The sequence below is a fragment of the Oxyura jamaicensis genome, chromosome 3, assembly GCF_011077185.1.
Source record: "Oxyura jamaicensis isolate SHBP4307 breed ruddy duck chromosome 3, BPBGC_Ojam_1.0, whole genome shotgun sequence".
Lineage (NCBI taxonomy): Eukaryota > Metazoa > Chordata > Aves > Anseriformes > Anatidae > Oxyura > Oxyura jamaicensis.
In genome coordinates, this window is record NC_048895.1 from 107213233 (window position 1) to 107228143 (window position 14911).

The following is a 14911-nucleotide window of genomic DNA, read 5'->3' on the forward strand; positions in this document are numbered from 1 at the left end:
CCTTTCCTTTCCTTTCCTTTCCTTTCCTTTCCTTTCCTTTCCTTTCCTTTGCGTCATTTGTGTATATTTTACAATAAAGTTTTGGCCTGCTGACTTCACAAAACTCTAACTGCAGCACCTCTAAAAATTCCTAACGCTTATGAAAGCAAAGAATCCACCAGTCTTTAACCCACAGTCCACTGGAGAATGAAACATACTCTCTGAAGGGATCATTAGATACCTGCCCTGTCCTTGCATTTTCTCATATACTTTCATTGCTTGTCTAGGTGAGTACAAAAATAACTGTTTTCATGTTGTGATGTTGATGGTCTTGATGATCTTCAGATAACCTTTTTATTTATTTATTTATTTATTTATTTGATTCTTTGATTCTTGCATACAAGAAGCATATTGTTTTCTCTGTTGCATGGGTACAGATATTTTTGCAAAAAAAATATTAAATAAAAAAACAACAAAACAACAAGCAGTAATCAAAACAGCAGTAATAGCAGTAGCAAAAGAGGCAGCTGACATGTCATGTAATGTCATGACATTACATGTAATTCACATGTAATTTCTAACACTGAACATTGTCTTTATGCAAGCTTCCATCCATTCAATATTCAGCTGTAAATTCTCCTGAGAAAAAGTCTGTAAAGAAGCAGGGGAAATTATGGAGAGGAGAAAGGAAAAGACCAGATGACAAGAGAAACACAATGTAAGGTTAAAAAGGTGAACAAAACAGACAGCTTGAAGAATCTTTCTGTAGAACAAAATGTAAACTAAAAGAAAAATGAACCTGAGGTCAAAACATTAGTTCCTTAGTGTTAGTTCCTTGCTCAGTGTGTTCCCTGCAGCTGTGCTGAGCCACTGACTCTCAGAAGTCTCCAGCTGCAAATTACCGTCACTTTCAGTTTAGACCTAACTTGAGGCTAATTTAGGAGCCTTAAGGATTGTTATAAGGACTGTGAAGATTGATAAACATGTATCAGGCCATTTGAAGTCTACACTATACTATGGTATTACTTCTTTGTCTTTTATTGAGGGTGACAGGGCTTCTAATCTAGGTGCATCTTTGAAATGCCCAAAGTTAGAGGCAATGGATAAGGTCCCTTGATTTCCTACACAGTAAAAACATAAAGAGCTTCTTAAGGTCTTAACATACAATAATATACATCTCAATAGTCATTAAGAGGTCTTGACAAATGTTCCAGTTTATCTGTATTTACCATTAGAAAGTTATAATATATTACGTGTATTATTGAGTGACAATGAAAAGGACTCAAAGAAAAGTTGCACTGGATGAAACTCAAAGTTTTGTGTTAGATGGATTTCTCCTCCTAGGCAAAATTTCTGCCAATAAACTCTTACCAATAAGAAACTAATAAATGAGCACAATATAAATGCCTACTGTTTCCCAAAATGTAAATCAGTCTTTCTAGTGAGTGGAATTTTGTTTTCCTTCATAAACACAAAGATTGGATAAAATATGACAGAAATTCAAATTCAGCAGTGGAACAATAGTAATAAGCCTGGGAGAGAGCAATTACATTAGATCTGACAACATGAGTAAGAGTCACAGACTTTTAGGGGAGATATAGAATGTGGTATTTCTTACTTTGGTTTATTCTCTCTCAAACATATACTTTGTTGGAAGTTGGGTGAATATCAAAGGAAAATATCATTTAAGTGGACAAATTTCTTCCATGTTAGAAGAATACTGTTTCTCGATTATCAAAGAATTAATATTTGAGCAATAGCCCAAATATTAGTAGTGAAAATGAGCTGCTTAGCTGCATTCAGCTGCGAAATATCAATGTGTTATCAATGCCAAATTGCAAATACCAAAACACTGGAAATTTGAAATCTCCATCATGGAAACAGATACTGAATAACTGTTTTACTTTATAAATAAATGCATGAACAGTTTTGAGTCAGTTCTAATGTAGAATGGAACAAATGTTCTAACCTTGAAAGTGGTTGCAAATAAAACTGTCCTCTATCTGACAGCTCTTTTCAGCATCCACAAAGAATCTCAACATCCAATCAGGCAGCTGTATAAAAGCCAGATGTTCAAAAACAGTCAGCATATGCTTATTTTATTGCTTCATAGGAGGGATTCTGTCTTTTGAACTCCTTCTATTAGAATATTTATTTTGAGAAGTTCACTTAGTCTTGCAAAGTCAACAAAGTTGATATGAGGTTGGAGAATAACAAAGAATTATAATTAAAGCACAATTTATTTTGGAAAAGAGGTGTTTAAAAGTATATTTATCCTTGTATAATGGCTTTCAGTTTGATGATAATTGTGACAAAAAAATAATAAATAATAATAAACATATTTTTAAGCATTCTGAATCATAAATTACCTTTCAGATCTTAATGTTCATTTTTTTATCAATTGAACATCACTTTATGTTGTGTCAATAGTACCCATGAATAATACTAGTAAAAAGAGAATGAAATGAAAGTTATGGATTTGTAGGACTCAATGAAAGAAAGTGAATGGTGCATTAATTGCTCAGTAGGAAGAGTGCAGGGTAAAATAAATGCTTTAGGGAGGTTGTGGGACTTGAAATTTCTAAATGTAGTTGAAATAAAAATAAAATGAAATTAATGGCTAAATTAGGTGATATTAAAGCTTTTATTTAGTGTTAACAAAATGGAATCCAAATTTCTGTTTTCTGACAATACAGTATTTGGGATAAGAAATGTACAGTTTTAACTAAGTCTTCCTATACAATATAGGAAAGGAATACTTAAAAAAGCTTTATTATAATTATTATTTAGTTATTTATTTATTTTATTCTGTGGGATTTCTCTTCATTTTTTAAAGTGTATTTTAAAATATTATTATAAACATTCTTCATAACTCTGACCTGAAAAAATAGGGATTTGGTATGTAAAAATGAATAAAGTAAGACATCAGAATATCTTCTACATTTTCAACTTTGCCATTCAAATGATAAAATAATAATAATAATAATAATAAAATCACCAGAATTAAGCTCGTCTTGTAAAACATAACATGTATCTTATTAAACATAACAATTTTGAGAGGTAATATATATTTTGGTGAAATCAGTTCTGCAATAAAAATTTCCATATGTGCTTATTGGTGGATTTCAGCAGAAGATATGGTACTTTGCGAATGACAGAGGGGTAAAGGAGGATGTTTTATGGCTTGTCTTTGTAGGTATGTATAAGGAGAGAAGAAAGGGGGGACAGAAAAACGGGGTATGCTTATTACTAACAAATGTTTCCTGGCATTGTCAAGGATTACAGTGCAATAGGAGTATATCCGGAGAGACATGCTGACGTTGAACTAATATGTGCATCTGGGCTTCCTTCAGACTAGATCCCTTTCTGGTTGCCTGCATTGAATGTCCATTCATATCTGGAGTAGTCTCGGTATATTTCTCATTTTTTGGTCTGGTTTAATCTGAAAGAAATTCCACTTCCATCCTTTGAAACCTGTCTGAGTAAATAGGTAAGATGGAGAAATTTTATTCAAAAATGCATTCCTGATCTGAACAAAAGCAGAGTGCCAGTGCTGCACACCTATCTCCTTGACCGTGCACACAGCAGGCTGCAAGGAGTGGAAGTGATGCTTGGGACTGGGAGGTCAATTCCCCCACATTGTTTATGGGGATTGTTCTTGTGCATGAAGGCAGATATGGACACTGCTGACAATCTCCTTCTAGCCCTAGTTAGATGTTATTCATGCATGAAGGCAGTGATATTTATTCAACAAAGGAAATAAAAAGGATTTCTGTCCCAAGACAAACTCATTTCATTTAGTTCAGTGCTGATACAGCATTAATTTACAGAAGAGTCATATGATGTCTTATGGTAAGACTTCCTCTCCTGTCCTTTACAACCACCCTGCTTCGGTAGCAAAGACAAAAAGGAAATTTCCCATTTAATTCTTGATTTATGGTTTCCACACAGCAGTCACTGTTAATTATGGAACAGGGTATCCTGTTCCATATAAACACAGCCATGTTGCTGAAGAAAGTAGGCTTGTGATGTCCCTGCATTTGGGGTTTAAGCTTTCTGACTTCTAGGACCCATTAAAGGTTGGAGTAATTCAGAGCAGCCCCAAGACAGCAGTATGTGAGGCCTACTCTGTCTGGTAACTTGTTCCTTCTTTTCAGTGGTTCTTTTAGGGGCTTCAGCTGAGGTTTAAAAATGTTTTAGTTTGGCCAAAGCAATTGCTTCTGAAACTGTGTTTGGGAAGTTTCAAAAAGTGGTACTGTCAGTAGTGCTATTGGAAATTTGAGAATGAAATTCACCACAACACACAACATTGGCTTGGACTTTGGCTTTGCAAGTGAAAATCTTTCTAAGATTTGCTGCTGGCAATCTATAATATTGTGAGCAAAAAATACTATCCCATCCCTGGTTTTATTTCTCTGTGTTTGCTTTGATTTTATAAACGCCCCATGCATCCACAAGAAAATCCAATTACACTCAAGAGTGAAGGAATTTCAGGCAATCCATCAAAAACCTCATTCCCTTTTCCCACCCCACCAGTAACTCTTTACTGATTACAGTTCTCTCTAGTACCTTCAAAACCTTCCTCACCAGAAATGTCTGGTGAAAAAATGATTTTTGTATCATGTGCTGAAGTATAGTGCATCCACAGCACTCGATTTCATGGACAGAAGCAAATTCTAAGGCTGTGGCATTCCTACAAGGAAACTTCTGCCATATACAACAGCTGTTCTACAAGTGTTTTTGCTGACATCAGCTTCTCATATGCCCCAATTTTTCAAATATACACTGAGAAGTTATCATGGAAAAGCACAGCTTTGTCTATATTACAGATAACAAATTGCCCTGTTGCTTAACTTGCTTAACTCATCATTTTCAGAAGGTTTCTTGCAGAGACCTAATAATCATCCCACCTAGAATGTGGTTATGAGTCAATTGACTTTGATGTACACTGTTAAAAAAAAAAAAAAAAAAAGGCATTTTCAACCCTTAACATTGCAGAAAATGCATGAAAATTTTAAAAATGTTGAATGATGAGAATTCATTTTCTAATGGTAATAACTATATCTTCACCTGGAAAATATCATTTATTTTACTTTTGAAATGAATCTAATAAAAAAAAAAGAATTTTACATTTGCACTCAATATTATTTCCAACCTACAATATATTTCAACTAGTTACTGAAAATGTACTTCTTCATATACATGCCCTGTGAGATGAAGCAGAACTAATCAATCGAGTATAATAACAAAAGAGACAGATTTATCAGTTCATTTTACTCAGCTGGAATGATTTGTAGTACAGAAAAGTTTAAAATGGAAAAAAAAAAAAGTTTATGATGGCTATGTTCTGAACTAGACTAGAGGTATAAAAGCTTCTGCCAATAAGTCGAACTGAGGCATCGAATTCACTGCATGTGAATTTAGACCTTGTTTTATTAGAAATATATTACTAGGACTTGCTCTCTCCTGCTGGAATCAGCAGCAATAGTATTTCCTCTGGATAGTTGCTCAAGATGTACACCTTGCTGTGCTGTCTGGGAGATGATTCCACTCTTAAAAAATCCATGAGAATCTTGCCATTGAAGTTAGTGAGTGTTACATAACCTCTTTAAATCAGGGCTGAGTGCAGCAGCCTACTTCTGAGGCTCAAAATGAATTCAGCATGCATAAAACCAACAGATCATGGCATAGTCACTCTTGGTTCATGCTGCAACTTTGACAGGATAGAGAAATCACAGAATCACACAGAATCACAGAATCACAGAACTGAAGGGGTTGGAAGGGACCTTGAAAGATCATCGGGTCCAACCCCCCTGCAAAGCAGGTTCCTCAGAGCAGGCTGCCCAGGTAGGCGTCCAGATGGGCCTTGAATATCTCCAGAGAAGGAGACTCCACAACCTCTCTAGGCAGCCTGTTCCAGTGCTCCGTCACTCTCACCGTGAAGAAGTTCTTTTGCATGTTGGTGCGGAACTTCCTGTGTTCTATCTTGTGGCCATTGCCCCTTATCCTATCCCCACAAACCACTAAGAGGTTAGCTACATCCTTCTGTCTCCCACACCTCAGGTATTTATAGACATTGATAAGATCCCCCCTCAGTCTCCTCTTCTCCAGGCTGAACAGACCCAGGTCTCTCAGCCTTTCTTCATAGGGAAGATGCTCCAGGCCTCGTATCATCTTTGTGGCCCTCCGCTGCACTCTTTCCAGGAGATCCCTGTCTTTTTTGTACCGGGGAGCCCAGAACTGGACACAGTACTCCAGGTGAGGCCTGACCAGGGCAGAGTAGAGGGGGAAGATCACCTCCCTTGACCTGCTGGCCACGCTCCTTTTAATGCATGCCAGGATCCCATTAGCCCTCTTGCCCACCAGGGCACACTGCTGGCTCATGGTCAACCTGTTGTCCACCAGGACCCCCAGGTCCTTCTCCTCAGAGCTCCTCTCCAGCAGGTCGTCCCCCAGCCTGTACTGATACTTCCGGTTGTTCCTTCCCAGGTGCAGGACTCTACACTTGCTCTTATTAAACCGCATCTGGTTTCTTCCTGCCCATCTCTCCAGCCAGTCCAGGTCTCGCTGAATGGCAGCACAGCCTTCTGGCATGCCAGCCACTCCTCCCAGCTTTGTGTCGTCAGTGTACTTGCTGAGGGCAGACACTATTCCCTCATCAAGGTTGTCGATGAAGATGTTTAACAAGACCGAACCCAGCACCGACCCCTGGGGAACAACATTAGTCACAGGCCTCCAGCCAGACTCTGCTCTGCCGATCACCACCCTCTGAGCTCGGCCAGTCAGCCAGTTCTCAACCCACCTCTCTGTCCACTCCTCTATCCCATACTTTCTCAGCTTTGCTTGCAGGATATCATGGGAGACAGTATCGAAAGCCTTGCTAAAGTCAAGGTAGACGACATCCACCGCTCTCCCCCCATCCACCCAGCTGGTGATGCCGTCATAGAAGGCAAAGAGGTTGGTCGAGCATGACTTCCCGTTGGTGAATCCATGCTGACTACTCCTCATAACATTCTTCTCTTCCAATTGCTTGGAGATGGCATCTAGAACAAGCTGCTCCAACACCTTTCCAGGGACAGAGGTGAGACTGACTGGCCTGTAGTTTCCCGGATCCTTCTTCCTGCCCTTCTTGAAGACCGGAGTGACACTGGCTATCCTCCAGTCTTCAGGCACCTCACCTGTTCTCCAGGACCTTTCAAAGATGATAGAGAGTGACTCGGCAACCATGTCTGCCAGCTCCCTTAGCACACGCGGATGCATCCCATTGGGACCCATGGATTTATGTGCATTGAGCCCACTCAGACACTCCCAAACCACTCTCACGTCTACCAAATCTGAATGTGGCTGGCTGCTTCAAGACTTGTAATTCATGGGCAGAATGATATCAAGAGTTCAATCTCTTCTTGTAAAATAGTGATAGATTATACTTCCTGATTCTGTGAGCAGAGGTGACATGGTCAGACCATATATTGACTCTTCTGGACCCTAAGACACAGTGACTGCACACTATTTGCCTCTAGGAATGGTCTTTGGTCTCTGGCAATTCCCAGGTTGCATATAGGTGTGATTTGGGAGACTGTTCATATCAAAACAATTCAAGAACTGCTCTATCAGTGTTAAAATGCAATGGTCTTAAACCTCTGCCCTGTCTCTGTTTAATTTATGAATGGAGATGCACTCAAAGAACCTTAGGAGCTACCCCCATAGGCGTAGCTGTATGCAAACTCTAGGTCTGAAAGGCTCCATGGAAAGCAGCATACCATGTCGGGTAAGAGCAGGCACTGTCAGTAGCAGCATGGACACATACCGGAACTAATGCAGTCATGCTGCTTCCAGACCTGGCTAACCTTCCTGGTCTGGAACATGGGCAAAGCAAGCTCAGGATCAGTCATCCTGGCTCACCTGTAGGTATATCCCTAGAGTGAGAAGAAGCAAGCGGAAAATGTTTTTCTGTGATGTTTTTAGGTGTGTAGATGTTTATATCTAAACTAATAGCTCACAAAGCTGAACTGATGTTTACAGTTGGTTGGTGTCTCCCAGCTGAGATTAGTGGAACTATTTCTGTTTAACACTGGTGTGACTGAGATCAGATGTCAGCTTAATGAAGAGCTGAGAACTAGGAGAAGGGTGTAAAATGTGGGCAGAGACTATTTGCCCACCTAAATTCTAACACAGTGTTACTAAATCCTTATGAGGATGGTTATTATTAAAAGCAGAAGTCACTTTAAACAATAGAACTGCACTTAAATTTCATCAAAGACCAAGAAATGAGGGATGTAGAACTTCTAGAGAGGGTCCGTCATAGAGCTACAAAGATGATTAACAGTTTGGAGCATCTGTCCTATGAGGAAAGACTGAGTGAGGTGGGCCTGTCTAGCCTAGGGAAGAGGAGATTGAAAGAGGATCTTATCAATCTCTACAAATACCTGAGGGGACAATGTAAAGTGGATGGGGCCAGACTCCTCTCAGTGGTTGCCAGTGATAGGACAAGGGGTAATGCGTATAAATTGATCTAAAGGAGGTTTCATCGTCATATGAGGAAGAACTTCACAGTGAGGGTGACAGAGCAGTGGAACAGGCTGCCCAGAGAGGTTGTGGAGTCTCCTCTTTGGAGATATTCAATACTCAAAACCCTTTTGGATGCAGTCCTGTGTAACATGTTCTAGGTGACCCTGCAGGGGGGTTGGACTAGATGAACTCTGGAGGTCCCTTCCAGCCTCAACCATTCTGTGATTCTGTGAAGTTATATCATATTTAATCCTCATTCTCCTTAAGTTTCTAAGACTGGTAAAATGTCATCCTTATTCATTTAAATTACAGTTATCTACTTTATTCAGGTGTCTTTTTTTTTTTTTTTTTTTTTTTTTGAGATTTGTTGTGGATACAAATTTATTTCCTTGGAAAGGAACACATCAAAACCGAAAACATATTTTTTAAAAAGTGGTAATAATTCATCTGAAGTTAGAAAGGAGCAATATTTCCAATATACTTATTCCACACAACTTTTGACAGAGTTAAGAAAGAAAATCTTGTATGTGAATATACATGTACATATATAACCATTTATTAGGATTATGTTTTGTGATGCATTAGTCTGCTGTAGTCAGCGTTCTTTAGGGAAATCTCTACTCTGAATTTGACAGCATTGATTTCAAAAGAGCACTCTCCACTGAAGATGGTTTCTTAGACTGGACACCTGAGTTCCCTTAAGAGATGCTCTTCTTCCAGGAAGTGCAAGCGTAAAAAAGGAAGTGAAAGCATACTTACAGATTTCTGGTATTTCCTTAGTAATTTTTATTTAGGATTCATGACAAAACAGTCTGTAATCCTCAGATGATATAAACAGCATTTTGTTCTGCTTTTGTTGAGCCCAAATTATACGAATAAAGAGGGAAAGAGAATATGTCCAAATGCTTAAGACTCACAGTAATTCTTCAGCACAGCACAGCTTCAGCACAGCTGTCAAAAAATAGCAGTACTAGGAACGAAGCCCTCTTAAAGAAGGGAAATATTACAATAGACTAAAATACAAATCACATCTACACTTAGTATCGGTAGTGCTAATTGGCAGTGCTAAGTGGAAGTCAGCAATACTTGGCTGATTAACAACATCTGTTTCACTATTTAATGTAGATAAGAGGAAGAACTGCATTAGTTTTGGAACAGGCTCCCCAGGGATGTAGTCACAGCACCAAGCTTGTCGGAGTTTAAGAAGCGTTTGGACTGTGCACTTAGTCATACAGTCTGAATTCTGATTTTTGGGTAGACCTGTGTGGAGGCAGGAGTTGGACTCGATGATCCTTGTGGGTTCCTTCCAACTGGGGGTATTTTATGATTCTAGTTTAGAAGAGTTTATACAATATAGGATTTCTTTTTCCTCCAATACTAGGAATCATGTAGCATCCAAGTGAGATATTTGAGAACCACAAATCTGGACATTTGCTCATCATCATATTGCCTGCTAAGGGCATGACATAACTTTAACCACATAATCAGCATTTAAGCGTTCTTTAAGGAGGGAACAGGTGAATTCAGAGTACTGAACCAGAAATACTTCTTTACATCCCTTCTTCCAATTGCCATCCTAAGCCACTAAGAAGATTCTCCCGTCTTCCTACTTCGTGCTCAGTTCTGATTTTCTAATGAAGCAGAATCAAACACAGAATCTTAAATTTAGTGAAAACTTTAATGCTGTTAAGTTTTATCCTGTTACATACAAGCATCACTAGCAGTGCCTTCACCTGCAATCAAAACAAAGCTTTGTTTATAGGTGTAGAAGATCCTGCAAAAGGAAGCCCAAACTAAGCCCGACTTCTACTTTTGCACAGAGGACAATTTCCCAAATACAAGGGGAGTGGTTAACTTAAGTAGGTAGTTAGAAAGATTTACAAGCATGCAATATATTTAGAACAACATACAGAATTAAAATATCTTGATTGTTCCATAAAGTCAAAAATAAAACTCTTACAAAACTATATGGGCATAAAAAGAATCTTAACTTAAAAAATTTATTGTTTTGTTAACTCTGTCACATTGTTATGAAGATAAAACTTGATGAGCTTGACTTATGGACAAAATTTGATTAAGTGTGAATTATAGACTAAAGATTGATCCCTTATAGTGGGAAATAAAATAATATATAAATAATATAATAATAAAATATAATAAAAAATATAAATAATAAAATAAAATAATATATAAAATACATGATAATAAATCAATATATTATTTAAGAATATATTCATATGTATTTATACATATTATGTAAAATATAAAATGAAAAATATATTTGTTTAACCATCGTAATTTAATTCAGAAGTGGTGTGTTGTTGCTGTGGTATATCTTTATCCATCTTTATATTCTTTTGCAAATATATAGCAGCCAACATCAATTACAACTAATTATGTCTCAAAACTCATTAAGAGTCAATGTTCTACATTGTTTCTAGGAGTTATATAAACCAATTAACAGACTGATTTTTACCATGTGTTTTTGTCCATTTACTTTTTATTCTATTTTAATCTTGAAAGAAATAATAAAATAAATACTATGGTAGAGTTCAACATAAGATTAAGACAATCTTTAGAATTTATTAATGTCCCAAAAAGCTCAAAAAAATGCTTGACAGTTTTAAAAGGAAGCCCTAAAAATTATTAAGGTCAATTTAAGGCCAGTCAATTAAATTCTCCAATAAATTATCCTATGACACATTCTGTGCCCAGAGCAGAAACTCTGCCAATGCAATGTGTGGTAATTTAAAATCTGATCAAGGAATTATGGGTTTTGATCCCTATTTGAAAGACTGCTTATGCATAGTATATGGGGAGAAAAAGTAGAGTAGCCCTGACAAAAACTGGAATTCATGTCTTGCTATTTGTTATTGCCAGATGCTTGTGCTCTCAGCCTGGTAAACCTCAGCTTCTTTTTGCAAAGAAGAATTACCAGAATAAATGGCACTTTTATTGTGAAACAGCTGCATATATTCCTCAGGTATGTAGAAAACACAAGTTTGCATCCTCTTTAGGCTAAAGAACCATGAAACCCATGAGAGTATGCAAACCATCCTGAAGTATAAAAATTCATCCTGAGTAAATGAGTTAGCCAGCAATTTACTTAATAAAAGGGAGAATATCCTCGCTCTCTTTTGTCAAAGCAGAGAGGCTCTGACCTCTCTTTTGAAAGGTAAAACTTAGAAGCCTACATACAAGAAAAAGCCATGAATCTTGACCTTCTGTTGGCACTGCTTTTCTTTAAAGTTAGCATTTATGTTCATTCATAATGAATCTTTTTAGCTTACAATGAAATGTGATAAACACTATAGATTCAGCAGTTCTTCCAACCCAAATGTTAAGGTTATGTAACAATGTCAATATATAGATTCAAATTAGCATCTATTTTATTGGTCTAGCACAGCTGAACCTTTGTCTCTTAAATGGTTTTCACAAAGATAAGGATATCTTGGGTGGGACTCAAGCACCCAACTAGAGATGTCTAGACACCCTAAGATATCCTGGCCTAGTTACCTGGCCTGCAGGAAACTTTACAGAGCACTGGAATCTCCCCAGGGATCTCTGACACATCTGCCAGGGAGTGTTGATCCAAGGTTCTATGGTATCCTAAATAGCAGTACACAATTATAATGGACCTAAATAGTCCCCTTTGCTTCTTAACATGTATGTTTTTTAATGGAATGGTAATATCTAGTAAATTCCTGTACAGGACCTGATAAGTTTGCTAGGACTGAGGATAATTTTTTGGCTAAAATTGGCATAACAACATATTTTTTTTTTTTATTATTATTTTTCCTTCTTTGGGTAAAAGATAAGAAAGAAAATCTCAGAAAAATGATGTAAGACTTTTCTCATCTTAATCACTGAAAAGAACACAACCAGGCTTGGTTGGTTTATGGGAAAAAAAAAATAATAAAAATCAGCATTTAATTTATTAGTCAAAATTAAAACTGAAGATAACGTGTAAAACATCTGAACACAACTTCTCTTCCAGGAAGTTTTTATCAGGCTACCTACTCTCCATACAGCTTGGTATTTTCATCTCTGCACTGCTTCCTTCTCCTAGCAATATATCTTGAAGGAAGTACTCACTCTTGGGTTGTTAAGAATTATTATACAGATATTTTATAAGAAACAATACATTACAAAATTCAAGTAGGGGAAAGTCTTTGTTACTGCACTAAAATACACACACACACAAAAAAAGAGAACATTTCACTGTTGTTCCCTTCAGATATTTTTACTCAAAATCAAGTATTTGTTTCTCTACAAAGGGATTGCTGGATGAGCATTGGTTCACTCTGTTCTGGCAGGAGGATCACAGCCCTGTATTTGTGCTCTGGCCCTATTGTAAGTGCCTTGCTGGCATTAATCCCAGCAGTGTTGCTCCAGCTAAGCTCTCAGGAGCCTTGTGGAACAGCCTTGTTAAACCTCTAGGGAGCCAATAAAAGAAGCACCTTCTCTTTTTAACCTCTTCTGAATGAAGAAAGGACATAATGTTTTCCCTAGACTTGTTCTATGGACCACACCGAAACCATTAGGTTTGGCCATTCTCCATTCAGCACCTGATGTTGGGAGTAGACAAATGATTTCTATAGAGTCAGTAAAAATGGCAAAGCCATGGATCGTCTATTCCTTTTTGGAAGCCAATACTAGGCTTGAAGAAAGGAACACATTCCTTCATCGCCTGACAAAATAATAATAAAAATAAGTTTCGAAAATCCAGGTTGACTTTCTCTGCATCTCTATCTGTGCACATGTATATGTGTAAGATAATTATATACAAATATTTTCTGACTACATGAGTCTGTTAGCCATATGTACAAAAATAATTTAGATTTCTACAGAGGCTATTTTTATTTTTGTATGCTGAAGAACAAATAACCTGTAGTTCCTTAGGTACAAATCTATCAGTTAGAGGTAATTATCTGGCTGGGGGGAAAAATGAAACAAAACAAAACAAAACAAAACAAAACAATAAACTAGCAAACAAACAAAAACAAACAAACAAACAAACAACAACAACAACAAAAAAACTTTTTTTAGACAGTGCCACTAAATATGATTAAACTATAAATGGAGGTGGCACAGAGTAGTGCTCCAGCACACAGGTATGACTGCAGAGTACAATGCTTCAGAGCTCTCTGAAGGCTGCTTGAATGTACTGTGAGTTACCAAAATAAAAAGTAACTTGTCCCTCACCTCCATCTGTTGGCAAACTGTATGATGAGTGGAAGTGCTGTGAAAAGTGTAATTAATCTTGCAATGTAATGTGCTACATTCCTATTCTGCAGTGCTTAAACTCTCGCTACCTCAAGAATTGTTGCTCTTGTACATATTCTTCTGGTACAAGCAGACTTAAACTGTGATTTTTATGCCTTTTATTAATGGAAGGAGTACAGAAACGTAAGTGAAAAACATGCTGTTTCCACATTGGCAGTGGGGACAAAGTATGTTTCCAGCCCACCTACTCATGACAAAGCCCACTCTTCAAACCTCTTTCTTTCCCGTGTATGTAACAAAACCCTCCAAAGATATGCCATGAGGTTCAGATTCACACAGAGGTTTCAGGCTATACATTATTGGCAACCTCAGCTTACTCCACTGCAAAGATTGGAGGTGAATGGGGAACTTGTTTTTTGCCTTTGTGTTCTAAAGTTTGAAAATTCTTTTCTTAGCATTGTCTCCCTTGTAACGTTTAAAGGTTCACATATTAATCTAGTTAAAATTCACTAATATCTGGATAAATGTAAGTATACTAACTACTGTAGGTACTATAACATATTCAAAATATTGTCTGACTGCAGCAGTCAGACAATATTATCAATTCTATAGTATTCTATAGTATTAAAAATCAAGATGCCAACTTTGTCCCATCATAGTGATTAGACAAAACTATTTATTTGTTTATTTTTCAGGGAAACAATTTTTATTTTGTACATGGTGAGAGAACTCTGAAGTTTCCAGCTAATGGCTGCTTGAAGGTAAGTAGCACTGTTCCCCTGTGGGAGCTGGGACTGACAGTGCTGCTTTGTCCTTGTGCTCCAGAGAACAAAGTGATTATATTTACAACACAGGGCTAGGAGAAGATGGGGACAGAAAAAATTGGGAAAGGAAAGAAGGGGTCTGTGGCTCATTGTTGTGGTAGCAGATTAACATCTAAGCCTGACATAAAATTTGGAAAGATTCTCCTGACTTATCAATATAGCTAGATGTCTAACTTTGCTCCAACATTTTGTATTTTCTACCTTTGTCAGAGTGTTTCTTCCTAGTGATATCTTGCTAACAATACTAGCTGTTCCAAATCTGCCTCTCTTAAGAACTAAGTTGTGATCAATTGCCACCACACTGGTTCCTCCTAAGCACTTGGGACAATGAAAATTTGAAAAAAAAAAAAAAAAAAAAAAAAAAAAAAAAAAAA